The sequence below is a fragment of the Strix uralensis genome, chromosome 16, assembly GCF_047716275.1.
Source record: "Strix uralensis isolate ZFMK-TIS-50842 chromosome 16, bStrUra1, whole genome shotgun sequence".
In the NCBI taxonomy this organism is placed as follows: domain Eukaryota; kingdom Metazoa; phylum Chordata; class Aves; order Strigiformes; family Strigidae; genus Strix; species Strix uralensis.
The window spans coordinates 606,405-629,815 of NC_133987.1; positions in this window are offsets into that span (position 1 = coordinate 606,405).

Sequence of the window (23,411 nt, forward strand, 5' to 3'; positions counted from 1 at the left end):
TCTGTGCCTGGGAAGCACAAGTGTTCATATTGCTTCGCAGAATCGCTTTTGTGCAGAAAACAGTAACACTTGTTCAGAACGAAAGAAAGCACAGAGCCCCAGATTTTATGTTGTCCTGGAGAGCTTGCAGAGCACTGGGGAAAGGCAGGCAGAGAATTCCCTGCTAGAACCTTCTCTGTGCCTGGGAAGCAGAAGTGTTCACTTTGCTTCGCAGAATCGATTTTGTGCAGAAAACAGTAACACTTGTTCAGAATGAAAGAAAGCACAGAACCCCAGATTTTATGTTGTCCTGGAGAGCTTGCAGAGCACTGAGGAAAGGCAGGCAGAGAATTCCCTGCTAGCACCTTCTCTGTGCCTGTTCACATTGCTTCGCAGAATCGCTTTTGTGCAGAAAACAGTAACACTTGTTCAGAACGAAAGAAAGCACAGAGCCCCAGATTTTATGTTGTCCTGGAAGCTTGCAGAGCACTGGGGAAAGGCAGGCAGAGAATTCCCTGCTAGCACCTTCTCTGTGCCTGGGAAGCACAAGTGTTCACATTGCTTCGCAGAATCGCTTTTGTGCAGAAAACAGTAACACTTGTTCAGAACGAAAGAAAGCACAGAGCACCAGATTTTATGTTGTCCTGGAGAGCTTGCAGAGCACTGGGGAAAGGCAGGCAGAGAATTCCCTGCTAGCACCTTCTCTGTGCCTGGGAAGCACAAGTGTTCACATTGCTTTGCAGAATCGCTTTTGTGCAGAAAACAGTAACAGTTGTTCAGAACGAAAGAAAGCACAGAGCCCCAGATTTTATGTTGTCCTGGAGAGCTTGCAGAGCACTGGGGAAAGGCAGGCAGAGAATTCCCTGCTAGCACCTTCTCTGTGCCTGGGAAGCACAAGTGTTCACATTGCTTCGCAGAATCGCTTTTGTGCAGAAAACAGTAACACTTGTTCAGAACGAAAGAAAGCACAGAGCCCCAGATTTTATGTTGTCCTGGAGAGCTTGCAGAGCACTGGGGAAAGGCAGGCAGAGAATTCCCTGCTAGCACCTTCTCTGTGCCTGGGAAGCACAAGTGTTCACATTGCTTTGCAGAATCGCTTTTGTGCAGAAAACAGTAACACTTGTTCAGAACGAAAGAAAGCACAGAGCCCCAGATTTTATGTTGTCCTGGAGAGCTTGCAGAGCACTGGGGAAAGGCAGGCAGAGAATTCCCTGCTAGCACCTTCTCTGTGCCTGGGAAGCACAAGTGTTCACATTGCTTCGCAGAATCGCTTTTGTGCAGAAAACAGTAACACTTGTTCAGAACGAAAGAAAGCACAGAGCCCCAGATTTTATGTTGTCCTGGAGAGCTTGCAGAGCACTGGGGAAAGGCAGGCAGAGAATTCCCTGCTAGCACCTTCTCTGTGCCTGGGAAGCACAAGTGTTCACATTGCTTCGCAGAATCGCTTTTGTGCAGAAAACAGTAACACTTGTTCAGAACGAAAGAAAGCACAGAGCCCCAGATTTTATGTTGTCCTGGAGAGCTTGCAGAGCACTGGGGAAAGGCAGGCAGAGAATTCCCTGCTAGCACCTTCTCTGTGCCTGGGAAGCAGAAGTGTTCACATTGCTTCGCAGAATCGCTTTTGTGCAGAAAACAGTAACACTTGTTCAGAATGAAAGAAAGCACAGAGCACCAGATTTTATGTTGTCCTGGAGAGCTTGCAGAGCACTGGGGAAAGGCAGGCAGAGAATTCCCTGCTAGAACCTTCTCTGTGCCTGGGAAGCAGAAGTGTTCACTTTGCTTCGCAGAATCGCTTTTGTGCAGAAAACAGTAACACTTGTTCAGAATGAAAGAAAGCACAGAACCCCAGATTTGCTGCTGTCCTGGAGAGCTTGCAGAGCACTGAGGAAAGGCAGGCAGAGAATTCCCTGCTAGCACCTTCTCTGTGCCTGTTCACATTGCTTCGCAGAATCGCTTTTGTGCAGAAAACAGTAACACTTGTTCAGAATGAAAGAAAGCACAGAGCCCCAGATTTTATGTTGTCCTGGAGAGCTTGCAGAGCACTGGGGAAAGGCAGGCAGAGAATTCCCTGCTAGCACCTTCTCTGTGCCTGGGAAGCAGAAGTGTTCACATTGCTTCGCAGAATCGCTTTTGTGCAGAAAACAGTAACACTTGTTCAGAATGAAAGAAAGCACAGAGCCCCAGATTTTATGTTGTCCTGGAGAGCTTGCAGAGCACTGGGGAAAGGCAGGCAGAGAATTCCCTGCTAGAACCTTCTCTGTGCCTGGGAAGCACAAGTGTTCACTTTGCTTCGCAGAATCGCTTTTGTGCAGAAAACAGTAACACTTGTTCAGAATGAAAGAAAGCACAGAGCCCCAGATTTTATGTTGTCCTGGAGAGCTTGCAGAGCACTGGGGAAAGCCAGGCAGAGAATTCCCTGCTAGCACCTTCTCTGTGCCTGTTCACATTGCTTCGCAGAATCGCTTTTGTGCAGAAAACAGTAACACTTGTTCAGAACGAAAGAAAGCACAGAGCCCCAGATTTTATGTTGTCCTGGAAGCTTGCAGAGCACTGGGGAAAGGCAGGCAGAGAATTCCCTGCTAGCACCTTCTCTGTGCCTGGGAAGCACAAGTGTTCACATTGCTTCGCAGAATCGCTTTTGTGCAGAAAACAGTAACACTTGTTCAGAACGAAAGAAAGCACAGAGCCCCAGATTTTATGTTGTCCTGGAGAGCTTGCAGAGCACTGGGGAAAGACAGGCAGAGAATTCCCTGCTAGCACCTTCTCTGTGCCTGGGAAGCACAAGTGTTCACATTGCTTCGCAGAATCGCTTTTGTGCAGAAAACAGTAACACTTGTTCAGAACGAAAGAAAGCACAGAGCCCCAGATTTTATGTTGTCCTGGAGAGCTTGCAGAGCACTGGGGAAAGGCAGGCAGAGAATTCCCTGCTAGCACCTTCTCTGTGCCTGGGAAGCACAAGTGTTCACATTGCTTCGCAGAATCTCTTTTGTGCAGAAAACAGTAACACTTGTTCAGAACGAAAGAAAGCACAGAGCCCCAGATTTTATGTTGTCCTGGAGAGCTTGCAGAGCACTGGGGAAAGGCAGGCAGAGAATTCCCTGCTAGCACCTTCTCTGTGCCTGGGAAGCACAAGTGTTCATATTGCTTCGCAGAATCGCTTTTGTGCAGAAAACAGTAACACTTGTTCAGAACGAAAGAAAGCACAGAGCCCCAGATTTTATGTTGTCCTGGAGAGCTTGCAGAGCACTGGGGAAAGGCAGGCAGAGAATTCCCTGCTAGAACCTTCTCTGTGCCTGGGAAGCACAAGTGTTCACTTTGCTTCGCAGAATCGATTTTGTGCAGAAAACAGTAACACTTGTTCAGAATGAAAGAAAGCACAGAACCCCAGATTTTATGTTGTCCTGGAGAGCTTGCAGAGCACTGAGGAAAGGCAGGCAGAGAATTCCCTGCTAGCACCTTCTCTGTGCCTGTTCACATTGCTTCGCAGAATCGCTTTTGTGCAGAAAACAGTAACACTTGTTCAGAACGAAAGAAAGCACAGAGCCCCAGATTTTATGTTGTCCTGGAAGCTTGCAGAGCACTGGGGAAAGGCAGGCAGAGAATTCCCTGCTAGCACCTTCTCTGTGCCTGGGAAGCACAAGTGTTCACATTGCTTCGCAGAATCGCTTTTGTGCAGAAAACAGTAACACTTGTTCAGAACGAAAGAAAGCACAGAGCACCAGATTTTATGTTGTCCTGGAGAGCTTGCAGAGCACTGGGGAAAGGCAGGCAGAGAATTCCCTGCTAGCACCTTCTCTGTGCCTGGGAAGCACAAGTGTTCACATTGCTTTGCAGAATCGCTTTTGTGCAGAAAACAGTAACAGTTGTTCAGAACGAAAGAAAGCACAGAGCCCCAGATTTTATGTTGTCCTGGAGAGCTTGCAGAGCACTGGGGAAAGGCAGGCAGAGAATTCCCTGCTAGCACCTTCTCTGTGCCTGGGAAGCAGAAGTGTTCACATTGCTTCGCAGAATCGCTTTTGTGCAGAAAACAGTAACACTTGTTCAGAACGAAAGAAAGCACAGAGCCCCAGATTTTATGTTGTCCTGGAGAGCTTGCAGAGCACTGGGGAAAGGCAGGCAGAGAATTCCCTGCTAGCACCTTCTCTGTGCCTGGGAAGCACAAGTGTTCACATTGCTTCGCAGAATCGCTTTTGTGCAGAAAACAGTAACACTTGTTCAGAACGAAAGAAAGCACAGAGCCCCAGATTTTATGTTGTCCTGGAGAGCTTGCAGAGCACTGGGGAAAGGCAGGCAGAGAATTCCCTGCTAGCACCTTCTCTGTGCCTGGGAAGCACAAGTGTTCACATTGCTTCGCAGAATCGCTTTTGTGCAGAAAACAGTAACACTTGTTCAGAACGAAAGAAAGCACAGAGCCCCAGATTTTATGTTGTCCTGGAGAGCTTGCAGAGCACTGGGGAAAGGCAGGCAGAGAATTCCCTGCTAGCACCTTCTCTGTGCCTGTTCACATTGCTTCGCAGAATCGCTTTTGTGCAGAAAACAGTAACACTTGTTCAGAATGAAAGAAAGCACAGAGCCCCAGATTTGCTGTTGTCCTGGAGAGCTTGCAGAGCACTGGGGAAAGGCAGGCAGAGAATTCCCTGCTAGCACCTTCTCTGTGCCTGGGAAGCACAAGTGTTCACATTGCTTCGCAGAATCGCTTTTGTGCAGAAAACAGTAACACTTGTTCAGAACGAAAGAAAGCACAGAGCCCCAGATTTTATGTTGTCCTGGAGAGCTTGCAGAGCACTGGGGAAAGGCAGGCAGAGAATTCCCTGCTAGCACCTTCTCTGTGCCTGGGAAGCAGAAGTGTTCACATTGCTTCGCAGAATCGCTTTTGTGCAGAAAACAGTAACACTTGTTCAGAACGAAAGAAAGCACAGAGCCCCAGATTTTATGTTGTCCTGGAGAGCTTGCAGAGCACTGGGGAAAGGCAGGCAGAGAATTCCCTGCTAGCACCTTCTCTGTGCCTGGGAAGCAGAAGTGTTCACATTGCTTCGCAGAATCGCTTTTGTGCAGAAAACAGTAACACTTGTTCAGAACGAAAGAAATCACAGAGCCCCAGATTTTATGTTGTCCTGGAGAGCTTGCAGAGCACTGGGGAAAGGCAGGCAGAGAATTCCCTGCTAGCACCTTCTCTGTGCCTGGGAAGCACAAGTGTTCACATTGCTTCGCAGAATCGCTTTTGTGCAGAAAACAGTAACACTTGTTCAGAACGAAAGAAAGCACAGAGCCCCAGATTTTATGTTGTCCTGGAGAGCTTGCAGAGCACTGGGGAAAGGCAGGCAGAGAATTCCCTGCTAGCACCTTCTCTGTGCCTGTTCACATTGCTTCGCAGAATCGCTTTTGTGCAGAAAACAGTAACACTTGTTCAGAATGAAAGAAAGCACAGAGCCCCAGATTTGCTGTTGTCCTGGAGAGCTTGCAGAGCACTGGGGAAAGGCAGGCAGAGAATTCCCTGCTAGCACCTTCTCTGTGCCTGGGAAGCACAAGTGTTCACATTGCTTCGCAGAATCGCTTTTGTGCAGAAAACAGTAACACTTGTTCAGAACGAAAGAAAGCACAGAGCCCCAGATTTTATGTTGTCCTGGAGAGCTTGCAGAGCACTGGGGAAAGGCAGGCAGAGAATTCCCTGCTAGCACCTTCTCTGTGCCTGGGAAGCAGAAGTGTTCATATTGCTTCGCAGAATCGCTTTTGTGCAGAAAACAGTAACACTTGTTCAGAACGAAAGAAAGCACAGAGCCCCAGATTTTATGTTGTCCTGGAGAGCTTGCAGAGCACTGGGGAAAGGCAGGCAGAGAATTCCCTGCTAGAACCTTCTCTGTGCCTGGGAAGCAGAAGTGTTCACTTTGCTTCGCAGAATCGCTTTTGTGCAGAAAACAGTAACACTTGTTCAGAATGAAAGAAAGCACAGAACCCCAGATTTTATGTTGTCCTGGAGAGCTTGCAGAGCACTGAGGAAAGTCAGGCAGAGAATTCCCTGCTAGCACCTTCTCTGTGCCTGTTCACATTGCTTCGCAGAATCGCTTTTGTGCAGAAAACAGTAACACTTGTTCAGAACGAAAGAAAGCACAGAGCCCCAGATTTTATGTTGTCCTGGAAGCTTGCAGAGCACTGGGGAAAGGCAGGCAGAGAATTCCCTGCTAGCACCTTCTCTGTGCCTGGGAAGCAGAAGTGTTCACATTGCTTCGCAGAATCGCTTTTGTGCAGAAAACAGTAACACTTGTTCAGAACGAAAGAAAGCACAGAGCACCAGATTTGCTGTTGTCCTGGAGAGCTTGCAGAGCACTGGGGAAAGGCAGGCAGAGAATTCCCTGCTAGCACCTTCTCTGTGCCTGGGAAGCACAAGTGTTCACATTGCTTTGCAGAATCGCTTTTGTGCAGAAAACAGTAACAGTTGTTCAGAACGAAAGAAAGCACAGAGCCCCAGATTTTATGTTGTCCTGGAGAGCTTGCAGAGCACTGGGGAAAGGCAGGCAGAGAATTCCCTGCTAGCACCTTCTCTGTGCCTGGGAAGCAGAAGTGTTCACATTGCTTTGCAGAATCGCTTTTGTGCAGAAAACAGTAACACTTGTTCAGAACGAAAGAAAGCACAGAGCCCCAGATTTTATGTTGTCCTGGAGAGCTTGCAGAGCACTGGGGAAAGGCAGGCAGAGAATTCCCTGCTAGCACCTTCTCTGTGCCTGGGAAGCACAAGTGTTCACATTGCTTCGCAGAATCGCTTTTGTGCAGAAAACAGTAACACTTGTTCAGAACGAAAGAAAGCACAGAGCCCCAGATTTTATGTTGTCCTGGAGAGCTTGCAGAGCACTGGGGAAAGGCAGGCAGAGAATTCCCTGCTAGCACCTTCTCTGTGCCTGGGAAGCAGAAGTGTTCACATTGCTTTGCAGAATCGCTTTTGTGCAGAAAACAGTAACACTTGTTCAGAATGAAAGAAAGCACAGAGCCCCAGATTTTATGTTGTCCTGGAGAGCTTGCAGAGCACTGGGGAAAGGCAGGCAGAGAATTCCCTGCTAGCACCTTCTCTGTGCCTGGGAAGCAGAAGTGTTCACATTGCTTTGCAGAATCGCTTTTGTGCAGAAAACAGTAACACTTGTTCAGAACGAAAGAAAGCACAGAGCCCCAGATTTTATGTTGTCCTGGAGAGCTTGCAGAGCACTGGGGAAAGGCAGGCAGAGAATTCCCTGCTAGCACCTTCTCTGTGCCTGGGAAGCAGAAGTGTTCACATTGCTTTGCAGAATCGCTTTTGTGCAGAAAACAGTAACACTTGTTCAGAACGAAAGAAAGCACAGAGCCCCAGATTTTATGTTGTCCTGGAGAGCTTGCAGAGCACTGGGGAAAGGCAGGCAGAGAATTCCCTGCTAGCACCTTCTCTGTGCCTGGGAAGCACAAGTGTTCATATTGCTTTGCAGAATCGCTTTTGTGCAGAAAACAGTAACACTTGTTCAGAACGAAAGAAAGCACAGAGCCCCAGATTTTATGTTGTCCTGGAGAGCTTGCAGAGCACTGGGGAAAGGCAGGCAGAGAATTCCCTGCTAGCACCTTCTCTGTGCCTGGGAAGCACAAGTGTTCATATTGCTTCGCAGAATCGCTTTTGTGCAGAAAACAGTAACACTTGTTCAGAACGAAAGAAAGCACAGAGCCCCAGATTTTATGTTGTCCTGGAGAGCTTGCAGAGCACTGGGGAAAGGCAGGCAGAGAATTCCCTGCTAGCACCTTCTCTGTGCCTGTTCACATTGCTTCGCAGAATCGCTTTTGTGCAGAAAACAGTAACACTTGTTCAGAACGAAAGAAAGCACAGAGCCCCAGATTTTATGTTGTCCTGGAAGCTTGCAGAGCACTGGGGAAAGGCAGGCAGAGAATTCCCTGCTAGCACCTTCTCTGTGCCTGGGAAGCAGAAGTGTTCACATTGCTTTGCAGAATCGCTTTTGTGCAGAAAACAGTAACACTTGTTCAGAACGAAAGAAAGCACAGAGCCCCAGATTTTATGTTGTCCTGGAGAGCTTGCAGAGCACTGGGGAAAGGCAGGCAGAGAATTCCCTGCTAGCACCTTCTCTGTGCCTGGGAAGCACAAGTGTTCATATTGCTTCGCAGAATCGCTTTTGTGCAGAAAACAGTAACACTTGTTCAGAACGAAAGAAAGCACAGAGCCCCAGATTTTATGTTGTCCTGGAGAGCTTGCAGAGCACTGGGGAAAGGCAGGCAGAGAATTCCCTGCTAGCACCTTCTCTGTGCCTGTTCACATTGCTTCGCAGAATCGCTTTTGTGCAGAAAACAGTAACACTTGTTCAGAACGAAAGAAAGCACAGAGCCCCAGATTTGCTGTTGTCCTGGAGAGCTTGCAGAGCACTGGGGAAAGGCAGGCAGAGAATTCCCTGCTAGCACCTTCTCTGTGCCTGGGAAGCAGAAGTGTTCACATTGCTTCGCAGAATCGCTTTTGTGCAGAAAACAGTAACACTTGTTCAGAATGAAAGAAAGCACAGAACCCCAGATTTGCTGCTGTCCTGGAGAGCTTGCAGAGCACTGAGGAAAGGCAGGCAGAGAATTCCCTGCTAGCACCTTCTCTGTGCGTGTTCACATTGCTTCGCAGAATCGCTTTTGTGCAGAAAACAGTAACACTTGTTCAGAACGAAAGAAAGCACAGAGCCCCAGATTTTATGTTGTCCTGGAGAGCTTGCAGAGCACTGGGGAAAGGCAGGCAGAGAATTCCCTGCTAGCACCTTCTCTGTGCCTGGGAAGCACAAGTGTTCACATTGCTTCGCAGAATCGCTTTTGTGCAGAAAACAGTAACACTTGTTCAGAACGAAAGAAAGCACAGAGCCCCAGATTTTATGTTGTCCTGGAGAGCTTGCAGAGCACTGGGGAAAGGCAGGCAGAGAATTCCCTGCTAGAACCTTCTCTGTGCCTGGGAAGCACAAGTGTTCACTTTGCTTCGCAGAATCGATTTTGTGCAGAAAACAGTAACACTTGTTCAGAATGAAAGAAAGCACAGAGCCCCAGATTTTATGTTGTCCTGGAGAGCTTGCAGAGCACTGGGGAAAGGCAGGCAGAGAATTCCCTGCTAGCACCTTCTCTGTGCCTGTTCACATTGCTTCGCAGAATCGCTTTTGTGCAGAAAACAGTAACACTTGTTCAGAACGAAAGAAAGCACAGAGCCCCAGATTTTATGTTGTCCTGGAAGCTTGCAGAGCACTGGGGAAAGGCAGGCAGAGAATTCCCTGCTAGCACCTTCTCTGTGCCTGGGAAGCACAAGTGTTCACATTGCTTCGCAGAATCGCTTTTGTGCAGAAAACAGTAACACTTGTTCAGAACGAAAGAAAGCACAGAGCCCCAGATTTTATGTTGTCCTGGAGAGCTTGCAGAGCACTGGGGAAAGACAGGCAGAGAATTCCCTGCTAGCACCTTCTCTGTGCCTGGGAAGCAGAAGTGTTCACATTGCTTCGCAGAATCGCTTTTGTGCAGAAAACAGTAACACTTGTTCAGAACGAAAGAAAGCACAGAGCCCCAGATTTTATGTTGTCCTGGAGAGCTTGCAGAGCACTGGGGAAAGGCAGGCAGAGAATTCCCTGCTAGCACCTTCTCTGTGCCTGGGAAGCACAAGTGTTCACATTGCTTCGCAGAATCGCTTTTGTGCAGAAAACAGTAACACTTGTTCAGAACGAAAGAAAGCACAGAGCCCCAGATTTGCTGTTGTCCTGGAGAGCTTGCAGAGCACTGGGGAAAGGCAGGCAGAGAATTCCCTGCTAGCACCTTCTCTGTGCCTGGGAAGCACAAGTGTTCACATTGCTTCGCAGAATCGCTTTTGTGCAGAAAACAGTAACACTTGTTCAGAACGAAAGAAAGCACAGAGCCCCAGATTTTATGTTGTCCTGGAGAGCTTGCAGAGCACTGGGGAAAGGCAGGCAGAGAATTCCCTGCTAGCACCTTCTCTGTGCCTGGGAAGCACAAGTGTTCACATTGCTTTGCAGAATCGCTTTTGTGCAGAAAACAGTAACACTTGTTCAGAACGAAAGAAAGCACAGAGCCCCAGATTTTATGTTGTCCTGGAGAGCTTGCAGAGCACTGGGGAAAGGCAGGCAGAGAATTCCCTGCTAGCACCTTCTCTGTGCCTGGGAAGCAGAAGTGTTCACATTGCTTCGCAGAATCGCTTTTGTGCAGAAAACAGTAACACTTGTTCAGAACGAAAGAAAGCACAGAGCCCCAGATTTTATGTTGTCCTGGAGAGCTTGCAGAGCACTGAGGAAAGGCAGGCAGAGAATTCCCTGCTAGCACCTTCTCTGTGCCTGTTCACATTGCTTCGCAGAATCGCTTTTGTGCAGAAAACAGTAACACTTGTTCAGAACGAAAGAAAGCACAGAGCCCCAGATTTTATGTTGTCCTGGAGAGCTTGCAGAGCACTGGGGAAAGGCAGGCAGAGAATTCCCTGCTAGCACCTTCTCTGTGCCTGGGAAGCAGAAGTGTTCACATTGCTTCGCAGAATCGCTTTTGTGCAGAAAACAGTAACACTTGTTCAGAATGAAAGAAAGCACAGAGCCCCAGATTTTATGTTGTCCTGGAGAGCTTGCAGAGCACTGGGGAAAGGCAGGCAGAGAATTCCCTGCTAGAACCTTCTCTGTGCCTGGGAAGCACAAGTGTTCACTTTGCTTCGCAGAATCGCTTTTGTGCAGAAAACAGTAACACTTGTTCAGAATGAAAGAAAGCACAGAGCCCCAGATTTTATGTTGTCCTGGAGAGCTTGCAGAGCACTGGGGAAAGGCAGGCAGAGAATTCCCTGCTAGCACCTTCTCTGTGCCTGTTCACATTGCTTCGCAGAATCGCTTTTGTGCAGAAAACAGTAACACTTGTTCAGAACGAAAGAAAGCACAGAGCCCCAGATTTTATGTTGTCCTGGAAGCTTGCAGAGCACTGGGGAAAGGCAGGCAGAGAATTCCCTGCTAGCACCTTCTCTGTGCCTGGGAAGCACAAGTGTTCACATTGCTTCGCAGAATCGCTTTTGTGCAGAAAACAGTAACACTTGTTCAGAACGAAAGAAAGCACAGAGCCCCAGATTTTATGTTGTCCTGGAGAGCTTGCAGAGCACTGGGGAAAGACAGGCAGAGAATTCCCTGCTAGCACCTTCTCTGTGCCTGGGAAGCACAAGTGTTCACATTGCTTCGCAGAATCGCTTTTGTGCAGAAAACAGTAACACTTGTTCAGAACGAAAGAAAGCACAGAGCCCCAGATTTTATGTTGTCCTGGAGAGCTTGCAGAGCACTGGGGAAAGGCAGGCAGAGAATTCCCTGCTAGCACCTTCTCTGTGCCTGGGAAGCACAAGTGTTCACATTGCTTCGCAGAATCTCTTTTGTGCAGAAAACAGTAACACTTGTTCAGAACGAAAGAAAGCACAGAGCCCCAGATTTTATGTTGTCCTGGAGAGCTTGCAGAGCACTGGGGAAAGGCAGGCATAGAATTCCCTGCTAGCACCTTCTCTGTGCCTGGGAAGCACAAGTGTTCATATTGCTTCGCAGAATCGCTTTTGTGCAGAAAACAGTAACACTTGTTCAGAACGAAAGAAAGCACAGAGCCCCAGATTTTATGTTGTCCTGGAGAGCTTGCAGAGCACTGGGGAAAGGCAGGCAGAGAATTCCCTGCTAGAACCTTCTCTGTGCCTGGGAAGCAGAAGTGTTCACTTTGCTTCGCAGAATCGATTTTGTGCAGAAAACAGTAACACTTGTTCAGAATGAAAGAAAGCACAGAACCCCAGATTTTATGTTGTCCTGGAGAGCTTGCAGAGCACTGAGGAAAGGCAGGCAGAGAATTCCCTGCTAGCACCTTCTCTGTGCCTGTTCACATTGCTTCGCAGAATCGCTTTTGTGCAGAAAACAGTAACACTTGTTCAGAACGAAAGAAAGCACAGAGCCCCAGATTTTATGTTGTCCTGGAAGCTTGCAGAGCACTGGGGAAAGGCAGGCAGAGAATTCCCTGCTAGCACCTTCTCTGTGCCTGGGAAGCACAAGTGTTCACATTGCTTCGCAGAATCGCTTTTGTGCAGAAAACAGTAACACTTGTTCAGAACGAAAGAAAGCACAGAGCACCAGATTTTATGTTGTCCTGGAGAGCTTGCAGAGCACTGGGGAAAGGCAGGCAGAGAATTCCCTGCTAGCACCTTCTCTGTGCCTGGGAAGCACAAGTGTTCACATTGCTTTGCAGAATCGCTTTTGTGCAGAAAACAGTAACAGTTGTTCAGAACGAAAGAAAGCACAGAGCCCCAGATTTTATGTTGTCCTGGAGAGCTTGCAGAGCACTGGGGAAAGGCAGGCAGAGAATTCCCTGCTAGCACCTTCTCTGTGCCTGGGAAGCAGAAGTGTTCACATTGCTTCGCAGAATCGCTTTTGTGCAGAAAACAGTAACACTTGTTCAGAACGAAAGAAAGCACAGAGCCCCAGATTTTATGTTGTCCTGGAGAGCTTGCAGAGCACTGGGGAAAGGCAGGCAGAGAATTCCCTGCTAGCACCTTCTCTGTGCCTGGGAAGCACAAGTGTTCACATTGCTTCGCAGAATCGCTTTTGTGCAGAAAACAGTAACACTTGTTCAGAACGAAAGAAAGCACAGAGCCCCAGATTTTATGTTGTCCTGGAGAGCTTGCAGAGCACTGGGGAAAGGCAGGCAGAGAATTCCCTGCTAGCACCTTCTCTGTGCCTGGGAAGCACAAGTGTTCACATTGCTTTGCAGAATCGCTTTTGTGCAGAAAACAGTAACACTTGTTCAGAACGAAAGAAAGCACAGAGCCCCAGATTTTATGTTGTCCTGGAGAGCTTGCAGAGCACTGGGGAAAGGCAGGCAGAGAATTCCCTGCTAGCACCTTCTCTGTGCCTGGGAAGCACAAGTGTTCACATTGCTTCGCAGAATCGCTTTTGTGCAGAAAACAGTAACACTTGTTCAGAACGAAAGAAAGCACAGAGCCCCAGATTTTATGTTGTCCTGGAGAGCTTGCAGAGCACTGGGGAAAGGCAGGCAGAGAATTCCCTGCTAGCACCTTCTCTGTGCCTGGGAAGCACAAGTGTTCACATTGCTTCGCAGAATCGCTTTTGTGCAGAAAACAGTAACACTTGTTCAGAACGAAAGAAAGCACAGAGCCCCAGATTTTATGTTGTCCTGGAGAGCTTGCAGAGCACTGGGGAAAGGCAGGCAGAGAATTCCCTGCTAGCACCTTCTCTGTGCCTGGGAAGCAGAAGTGTTCACATTGCTTCGCAGAATCGCTTTTGTGCAGAAAACAGTAACACTTGTTCAGAATGAAAGAAAGCACAGAGCACCAGATTTTATGTTGTCCTGGAGAGCTTGCAGAGCACTGGGGAAAGGCAGGCAGAGAATTCCCTGCTAGAACCTTCTCTGTGCCTGGGAAGCAGAAGTGTTCACTTTGCTTCGCAGAATCGCTTTTGTGCAGAAAACAGTAACACTTGTTCAGAATGAAAGAAAGCACAGAACCCCAGATTTGCTGCTGTCCTGGAGAGCTTGCAGAGCACTGAGGAAAGGCAGGCAGAGAATTCCCTGCTAGCACCTTCTCTGTGCCTGTTCACATTGCTTCGCAGAATCGCTTTTGTGCAGAAAACAGTAACACTTGTTCAGAATGAAAGAAAGCACAGAGCCCCAGATTTTATGTTGTCCTGGAGAGCTTGCAGAGCACTGGGGAAAGGCAGGCAGAGAATTCCCTGCTAGCACCTTCTCTGTGCCTGGGAAGCAGAAGTGTTCACATTGCTTCGCAGAATCGCTTTTGTGCAGAAAACAGTAACACTTGTTCAGAATGAAAGAAAGCACAGAGCCCCAGATTTTATGTTGTCCTGGAGAGCTTGCAGAGCACTGGGGAAAGGCAGGCAGAGAATTCCCTGCTAGAACCTTCTCTGTGCCTGGGAAGCACAAGTGTTCACTTTGCTTCGCAGAATCGCTTTTGTGCAGAAAACAGTAACACTTGTTCAGAATGAAAGAAAGCACAGAGCCCCAGATTTTATGTTGTCCTGGAGAGCTTGCAGAGCACTGGGGAAAGCCAGGCAGAGAATTCCCTGCTAGCACCTTCTCTGTGCCTGTTCACATTGCTTCGCAGAATCGCTTTTGTGCAGAAAACAGTAACACTTGTTCAGAACGAAAGAAAGCACAGAGCCCCAGATTTTATGTTGTCCTGGAAGCTTGCAGAGCACTGGGGAAAGGCAGGCAGAGAATTCCCTGCTAGCACCTTCTCTGTGCCTGGGAAGCACAAGTGTTCACATTGCTTCGCAGAATCGCTTTTGTGCAGAAAACAGTAACACTTGTTCAGAACGAAAGAAAGCACAGAGCCCCAGATTTTATGTTGTCCTGGAGAGCTTGCAGAGCACTGGGGAAAGACAGGCAGAGAATTCCCTGCTAGCACCTTCTCTGTGCCTGGGAAGCACAAGTGTTCACATTGCTTCGCAGAATCGCTTTTGTGCAGAAAACAGTAACACTTGTTCAGAACGAAAGAAAGCACAGAGCCCCAGATTTTATGTTGTCCTGGAGAGCTTGCAGAGCACTGGGGAAAGGCAGGCAGAGAATTCCCTGCTAGCACCTTCTCTGTGCCTGGGAAGCACAAGTGTTCACATTGCTTCGCAGAATCTCTTTTGTGCAGAAAACAGTAACACTTGTTCAGAACGAAAGAAAGCACAGAGCCCCAGATTTTATGTTGTCCTGGAGAGCTTGCAGAGCACTGGGGAAAGGCAGGCAGAGAATTCCCTGCTAGCACCTTCTCTGTGCCTGGGAAGCACAAGTGTTCATATTGCTTCGCAGAATCGCTTTTGTGCAGAAAACAGTAACACTTGTTCAGAACGAAAGAAAGCACAGAGCCCCAGATTTTATGTTGTCCTGGAGAGCTTGCAGAGCACTGGGGAAAGGCAGGCAGAGAATTCCCTGCTAGAACCTTCTCTGTGCCTGGGAAGCACAAGTGTTCACTTTGCTTCGCAGAATCGATTTTGTGCAGAAAACAGTAACACTTGTTCAGAATGAAAGAAAGCACAGAACCCCAGATTTTATGTTGTCCTGGAGAGCTTGCAGAGCACTGAGGAAAGGCAGGCAGAGAATTCCCTGCTAGCACCTTCTCTGTGCCTGTTCACATTGCTTCGCAGAATCGCTTTTGTGCAGAAAACAGTAACACTTGTTCAGAACGAAAGAAAGCACAGAGCCCCAGATTTTATGTTGTCCTGGAAGCTTGCAGAGCACTGGGGAAAGGCAGGCAGAGAATTCCCTGCTAGCACCTTCTCTGTGCCTGGGAAGCACAAGTGTTCACATTGCTTCGCAGAATCGCTTTTGTGCAGAAAACAGTAACACTTGTTCAGAACGAAAGAAAGCACAGAGCACCAGATTTTATGTTGTCCTGGAGAGCTTGCAGAGCACTGGGGAAAGGCAGGCAGAGAATTCCCTGCTAGCACCTTCTCTGTGCCTGGGAAGCACAAGTGTTCACATTGCTTCGCAGAATCGCTTTTGTGCAGAAAACAGTAACACTTGTTCAGAACGAAAGAAAGCACAGAGCCCCAGATTTTATGTTGTCCTGGAGAGCTTGCAGAGCACTGGGGAAAGGCAGGCAGAGAATTCCCTGCTAGCACCTTCTCTGTGCCTGGGAAGCAGAAGTGTTCACATTGCTTCGCAGAATCGCTTTTGTGCAGAAAACAGTAACACTTGTTCAGAACGAAAGAAAGCACAGAGCCCCAGATTTTATGTTGTCCTGGAGAGCTTGCAGAGCACTGGGGAAAGGCAGGCAGAGAATTCCCTGCTAGCACCTTCTCTGTGCCTGGGAAGCACAAGTGTTCACATTGCTTCGCAGAATCGCTTTTGTGCAGAAAACAGTAACACTTGTTCAGAACGAAAGAAAGCACAGAGCCCCAGATTTTATGTTGTCCTGGAGAGCTTGCAGAGCACTGGGGAAAGGCAGGCAGAGAATTCCCTGCTAGCACCTTCTCTGTGCCTGGGAAGCACAAGTGTTCACATTGCTTCGCAGAATCGCTTTTGTGCAGAAAACAGTAACACTTGTTCAGAACGAAAGAAAGCACAGAGCCCCAGATTTTATGTTGTCCTGGAGAGCTTGCAGAGCACTGGGGAAAGGCAGGCAGAGAATTCCCTGCTAGCACCTTCTCTGTGCCTGTTCACATTGCTTCGCAGAATCGCTTTTGTGCAGAAAACAGTAACACTTGTTCAGAATGAAAGAAAGCACAGAGCCCCAGATTTGCTGTTGTCCTGGAGAGCTTGCAGAGCACTGGGGAAAGGCAGGCAGAGAATTCCCTGCTAGCACCTTCTCTGTGCCTGGGAAGCACAAGTGTTCACATTGCTTCGCAGAATCGCTTTTGTGCAGAAAACAGTAACACTTGTTCAGAACGAAAGAAAGCACAGAGCCCCAGATTTTATGTTGTCCTGGAGAGCTTGCAGAGCACTGGGGAAAGGCAGGCAGAGAATTCCCTGCTAGCACCTTCTCTGTGCCTGGGAAGCAGAAGTGTTCACATTGCTTCGCAGAATCGCTTTTGTGCAGAAAACAGTAACACTTGTTCAGAACGAAAGAAAGCACAGAGCCCCAGATTTTATGTTGTCCTGGAGAGCTTGCAGAGCACTGGGGAAAGGCAGGCAGAGAATTCCCTGCTAGCACCTTCTCTGTGCCTGGGAAGCACAAGTGTTCACATTGCTTCGCAGAATCGCTTTTGTGCAGAAAACAGTAACACTTGTTCAGAACGAAAGAAATCACAGAGCCCCAGATTTTATGTTGTCCTGGAGAGCTTGCAGAGCACTGGGGAAAGGCAGGCAGAGAATTCCCTGCTAGCACCTTCTCTGTGCCTGGGAAGCACAAGTGTTCACATTGCTTCGCAGAATCGCTTTTGTGCAGAAAACAGTAACACTTGTTCAGAACGAAAGAAAGCACAGAGCCCCAGATTTTATGTTGTCCTGGAGAGCTTGCAGAGCACTGGGGAAAGGCAGGCAGAGAATTCCCTGCTAGCACCTTCTCTGTGCCTGTTCACATTGCTTCGCAGAATCGCTTTTGTGCAGAAAACAGTAACACTTGTTCAGAATGAAAGAAAGCACAGAGCCCCAGATTTGCTGTTGTCCTGGAGAGCTTGCAGAGCACTGGGGAAAGGCAGGCAGAGAATTCCCTGCTAGCACCTTCTCTGTGCCTGGGAAGCACAAGTGTTCACATTGCTTCGCAGAATCGCTTTTGTGCAGAAAACAGTAACACTTGTTCAGAACGAAAGAAAGCACAGAGCCCCAGATTTTATGTTGTCCTGGAGAGCTTGCAGAGCACTGGGGAAAGGCAGGCAGAGAATTCCCTGCTAGCACCTTCTCTGTGCCTGGGAAGCAGAAGTGTTCATATTGCTTCGCAGAATCGCTTTTGTGCAGAAAACAGTAACACTTGTTCAGAACGAAAGAAAGCACAGAGCCCCAGATTTTATGTTGTCCTGGAGAGCTTGCAGAGCACTGGGGAAAGGCAGGCAGAGAATTCCCTGCTAGAACCTTCTCTGTGCCTGGGAAGCAGAAGTGTTCACTTTGCTTCGCAGAATCGCTTTTGTGCAGAAAACAGTAACACTTGTTCAGAATGAAAGAAAGCACAGAACCCCAGATTTTATGTTGTCCTGGAGAGCTTGCAGAGCACTGAGGAAAGTCAGGCAGAGAATTCCCTGCTAGCACCTTCTCTGTGCCTGTTCACATTGCTTCGCAGAATCGCTTTTGTGCAGAAAACAGTAACACTTGTTCAGAACGAAAGAAAGCACAGAGCCCCAGATTTTATGTTGTCCTGGAAGCTTGCAGAGCACTGGGGAAAGGCAGGCAGAGAATTCCCTGCTAGCACCTTCTCTGTGCCTGGGAAGCAGAAGTGTTCACATTGCTTCGCAGAATCGCTTTTGTGCAGAAAACAGTAACACTTGTTCAGAACGAAAGAAAGCACAGAGCACCAGATTTGCTGTTGTCCTGGAGAGCTTGCAGAGCACTGGGGAAAGGCAGGCAGAGAATTCCCTGCTAGCACCTTCTCTGTGCCTGGGAAGCACAAGTGTTCACATTGCTTTGCAGAATCGCTTTTGTGCAGAAAACAGTAACAGTTGTTCAGAACGAAAGAAAGCACAGAGCCCCAGATTTTATGTTGTCCTGGAGAGCTTGCAGAGCACTGGGGAAAGGCAGGCAGAGAATTCCCTGCTAGCACCTTCTCTGTGCCTGGGAAGCAGAAGTGTTCACATTGCTTTGCAGAATCGCTTTTGTGCAGAAAACAGTAACACTTGTTCAGAACGAAAGAAAGCACAGAGCCCCAGATTTTATGTTGTCCTGGAGAGCTTGCAGAGCACTGGGGAAAGGCAGGCAGAGAATTCCCTGCTAGCACCTTCTCTGTGCCTGGGAAGCACAAGTGTTCACATTGCTTCGCAGAATCGCTTTTGTGCAGAAAACAGTAACACTTGTTCAGAACGAAAGAAAGCACAGAGCCCCAGATTTTATGTTGTCCTGGAGAGCTTGCAGAGCACTGGGGAAAGGCAGGCAGAGAATTCCCTGCTAGCACCTTCTCTGTGCCTGGGAAGCAGAAGTGTTCACATTGCTTTGCAGAATCGCTTTTGTGCAGAAAACAGTAACACTTGTTCAGAATGAAAGAAAGCACAGAGCCCCAGATTTTATGTTGTCCTGGAGAGCTTGCAGAGCACTGGGGAAAGGCAGGCAGAGAATTCCCTGCTAGCACCTTCTCTGTGCCTGGGAAGCAGAAGTGTTCACATTGCTTTGCAGAATCGCTTTTGTGCAGAAAACAGTAACACTTGTTCAGAACGAAAGAAAGCACAGAGCCCCAGATTTTATGTTGTCCTGGAGAGCTTGCAGAGCACTGGGGAAAGGCAGGCAGAGAATTCCCTGCTAGCACCTTCTCTGTGCCTGGGAAGCACAAGTGTTCACATTGCTTCGCAGAATCGCTTTTGTGCAGAAAACAGTAACACTTGTTCAGAACGAAAGAAAGCACAGAGCCCCAGATTTTATGTTGTCCTGGAGAGCTTGCAGAGCACTGGGGAAAGGCAGGCAGAGAATTCCCTGCTAGCACCTTCTCTGTGCCTGGGAAGCACAAGTGTTCATATTGCTTTGCAGAATCGCTTTTGTGCAGAAAACAGTAACACTTGTTCAGAACGAAAGAAAGCACAGAGCCCCAGATTTTATGTTGTCCTGGAGAGCTGGCAGAGCACTGGGGAAAGGCAGGCAGAGAATTCCCTGCTAGCACCTTCTCTGTGCCTGGGAAGCAGAAGTGTTCACATTGCTTCGCAGAATCGCTTTTGTGCAGAAAACAGTAACACTTGTTCAGAATGAAAGAAAGCACAGAACCCCAGATTTGCTGCTGTCCTGGAGAGCTTGCAGAGCACTGAGGAAAGGCAGGCAGAGAATTCCCTGCTAGCACCTTCTCTGTGCGTGTTCACATTGCTTCGCAGAATCGCTTTTGTGCAGAAAACAGTAACACTTGTTCAGAACGAAAGAAAGCACAGAGCCCCAGATTTTATGTTGTCCTGGAGAGCTTGCAGAGCACTGGGGAAAGGCAGGCAGAGAATTCCCTGCTAGCACCTTCTCTGTGCCTGGGAAGCAGAAGTGTTCACATTGCTTTGCAGAATCGCTTTTGTGCAGAAAACAGTAACACTTGTTCAGAACGAAAGAAAGCACAGAGCCCCAGATTTTATGTTGTCCTGGAGAGCTTGCAGAGCACTGGGGAAAGGCAGGCAGAGAATTCCCTGCTAGCACCTTCTCTGTGCCTGGGAAGCACAAGTGTTCATATTGCTTCGCAGAATCGCTTTTGTGCAGAAAACAGTAACACTTGTTCAGAACGAAAGAAAGCACAGAGCCCCAGATTTTATGTTGTCCTGGAGAGCTTGCAGAGCACTGGGGAAAGGCAGGCAGAGAATTCCCTGCTAGCACCTTCTCTGTGCCTGTTCACATTGCTTCGCAGAATCGCTTTTGTGCAGAAAACAGTAACACTTGTTCAGAACGAAAGAAAGCACAGAGCCCCAGATTTTATGTTGTCCTGGAAGCTTGCAGAGCACTGGGGAAAGGCAGGCAGAGAATTCCCTGCTAGCACCTTCTCTGTGCCTGGGAAGCAGAAGTGTTCACATTGCTTCGCAGAATCGCTTTTGTGCAGAAAACAGTAACACTTGTTCAGAACGAAAGAAAGCACAGAGCACCAGATTTGCTGTTGTCCTGGAGAGCTTGCAGAGCACTGGGGAAAGGCAGGCAGAGAATTCCCTGCTAGCACCTTCTCTGTGCCTGGGAAGCACAAGTGTTCACATTGCTTTGCAGAATCGCTTTTGTGCAGAAAACAGTAACAGTTGTTCAGAACGAAAGAAAGCACAGAGCCCCAGATTTTATGTTGTCCTGGAGAGCTTGCAGAGCACTGGGGAAAGGCAGGCAGAGAATTCCCTGCTAGCACCTTCTCTGTGCCTGGGAAGCAGAAGTGTTCACATTGCTTTGCAGAATCGCTTTTGTGCAGAAAACAGTAACACTTGTTCAGAACGAAAGAAAGCACAGAGCCCCAGATTTTATGTTGTCCTGGAGAGCTTGCAGAGCACTGGGGAAAGGCAGGCAGAGAATTCCCTGCTAGCACCTTCTCTGTGCCTGGGAAGCACAAGTGTTCACATTGCTTCGCAGAATCGCTTTTGTGCAGAAAACAGTAACACTTGTTCAGAACGAAAGAAAGCACAGAGCCCCAGATTTGCTGTTGTCCTGGAGAGCTTGCAGAGCACTGGGGAAAGGCAGGCAGAGAATTCCCTGCTAGCACCTTCTCTGTGCCTGGGAAGCACAAGTGTTCATATTGCTTCGCAGAATCGCTTTTGTGCAGAAAACAGTAACACTTGTTCAGAACGAAAGAAAGCACAGAGCCCCAGATTTGCTGTTGTCCTGGAGAGCTTGCAGAGCACTGGGGAAAGGCAGGCAGAGAATTCCCTGCTAGCACCTTCTCTGTGCCTGGGAAGCACAAGTGTTCACATTGCTTCGCAGAATCGCTTTTGTGCAGAAAACAGTAACACTTGTTCAGAACGAAAAAAAGCACAGAGCCCCAGATTTTATGTTGTCCTGGAAGCTTGCAGAGCACTGGGGAAAGGCAGGCAGAGAATTCCCTGCTAGAACCTTCTCTGTGCCTGGGAAGCAGAAGTGTTCACATTGCTTCGCAGAATCGTTTTTGTGCAGAAAACAGTAACACTTGTTCAGAACGAAAGAAAGCACAGAGCCCCAGATTTTATGTTGTCCTGGAGAGCTTGCAGAGCACTGGGGAAAGGCAGGCAGAGAATTCCCTGCTAGCACCTTCTCTGTGCCTGGGAAGCAGAAGTGTTCACATTGCTTCGCAGAATCGCTTTTGTGCAGAAAACAGTAACACTTGTTCAGAACGAAAGAAAGCACAGAGCCCCAGATTTGCTGTTGTCCTGGAGAGCTTGCAGAGCACTAAGGAAAGGCAGGCAGAGAATTCCCTGCTAGCACCTTCTCTGTGCCTGTTCACATTGCTTCGCAGAATCGCTTTTGTGCAGAAAACAGTAACACTTGTTCAGAACGAAAGAAAGCACAGAACCCCAGATTTGCTGTTGTCCTGGAGAGCTTGCAGAGCACTGGGGAAAGGCAGGCAGAGAATTCCCTGCTAGCACCTTCTCTGTGCCTGGGAAGCAGAAGTGTTCACATTGCTTTGCAGAATCGCTTTTGTGCAGAAAACAGTAACACTTGTTCAGAATGAAAGAAAGCACAGAGCCCCAGATTTTATGTTGTCCTGGAGAGCTTGCAGAGCACTGGGGAAAGGCAGGCAGAGAATTCCCTGCTAGCACCTTCTCTGTGCCTGGGAAGCACAAGTGTTCACATTGCTTCGCAGAATCGCTTTTGTGCAGAAAACAGTAACACTTGTTCAGAACGAAAGAAAGCACAGAGCCCCAGATTTTATGTTGTCCTGGAGAGCTTGCAGAGCACTGGGGAAAGGCAGGCAGAGAATTCCCTGCTAGCACCTTCTCTGTGCCTGGGAAGCAGAAGTGTTCACATTGCTTCGCAGAATCGCTTTTGTGCAGAAAACAGTAACACTTGTTCAGAACGAAAGAAAGCACAGAGCCCCAGATTTTATGTTGTCCTGGAGAGCTTGCAGAGCACTGGGGAAAGGCAGGCAGAGAATTCCCTGCTAGCACCTTCTCTGTGCCTGGGAAGCACAAGTGTTCATATTGCTTCGCAGAATCGCTTTTGTGCAGAAAACAGTAACACTTGTTCAGAACGAAAGAAAGCACAGAGCCCCAGATTTTATGTTGTCCTGGAGAGCTTGCAGAGCACTGGGGAAAGGCAGGCAGAGAATTCCCTGCTAGCACCTTCTCTGTGCCTGGGAAGCAGAAGTGTTCACATTGCTTCGCAGAATCGCTTTTGTGCAGAAAACAGTAACACTTGTTCAGAATGAAAGAAAGCACAGAACCCCAGATCTGCTGCTGTCCTGGAGAGCTTGCAGAGCACTGAGGAAAGGCAGGCAGAGAATTCCCTGCTAGCACCTTCTCTGTGCGTGTTCACATTGCTTCGCAGAATCGCTTTTGTGCAGAAAACAGTAACACTTGTTCAGAACGAAAGAAAGCACAGAGCCCCAGATTTTATGTTGTCCTGGAGAGCTTGCAGAGCACTGGGGAAAGGCAGGCAGAGAATTCCCTGCTAGCACCTTCTCTGTGCCTGGGAAGCAGAAGTGTTCACATTGCTTCGCAGAATCGCTTTTGTGCAGAAAACAGTAACACTTGTTCAGAACGAAAGAAAGCACAGAGCCCCAGATTTTATGTTGTCCTGGAGAGCTTGCAGAGCACTGGGGAAAGGCAGGCAGAGAATTCCCTGCTAGCACCTTCTCTGTGCCTGGGAAGCACAAGTGTTCACATTGCTTCGCAGAATCGCTTTTGTGCAGAAAACAGTAACACTTGTTCAGAACGAAAGAAATCACAGAGCCCCAGATTTTATGTTGTCCTGGAGAGCTTGCAGAGCACTGGGGAAAGGCAGGCAGAGAATTCCCTGCTAGCACCTTCTCTGTGCCTGGGAAGCACAAGTGTTCACATTGCTTCGCAGAATCGCTTTTGTGCAGAAAACAGTAACACTTGTTCAGAATGAAAGAAAGCACAGAACCCCAGATTTGCTGCTGTCTTGGAGAGCTTGCAGAGCACTGAGGAAAGGCAGGCAGAGAATTCCCTGCTAGCACCTTCTCTGTGCGTGTTCACATTGCTTCGCAGAATCGCTTTTGTGCAGAAAACAGTAACACTTGTTCAGAACGAAAGAAAGCACAGAGCCCCAGATTTTATGTTGTCCTGGAGAGCTTGCAGAGCACTGGGGAAAGGCAGGCAGAGAATTCCCTGCTAGCACCTTCTCTGTGCCTGGGAAGCAGAAGTGTTCACATTGCTTCGCAGAATCGCTTTTGTGCAGAAAACAGTAACACTTGTTCAGAATGAAAG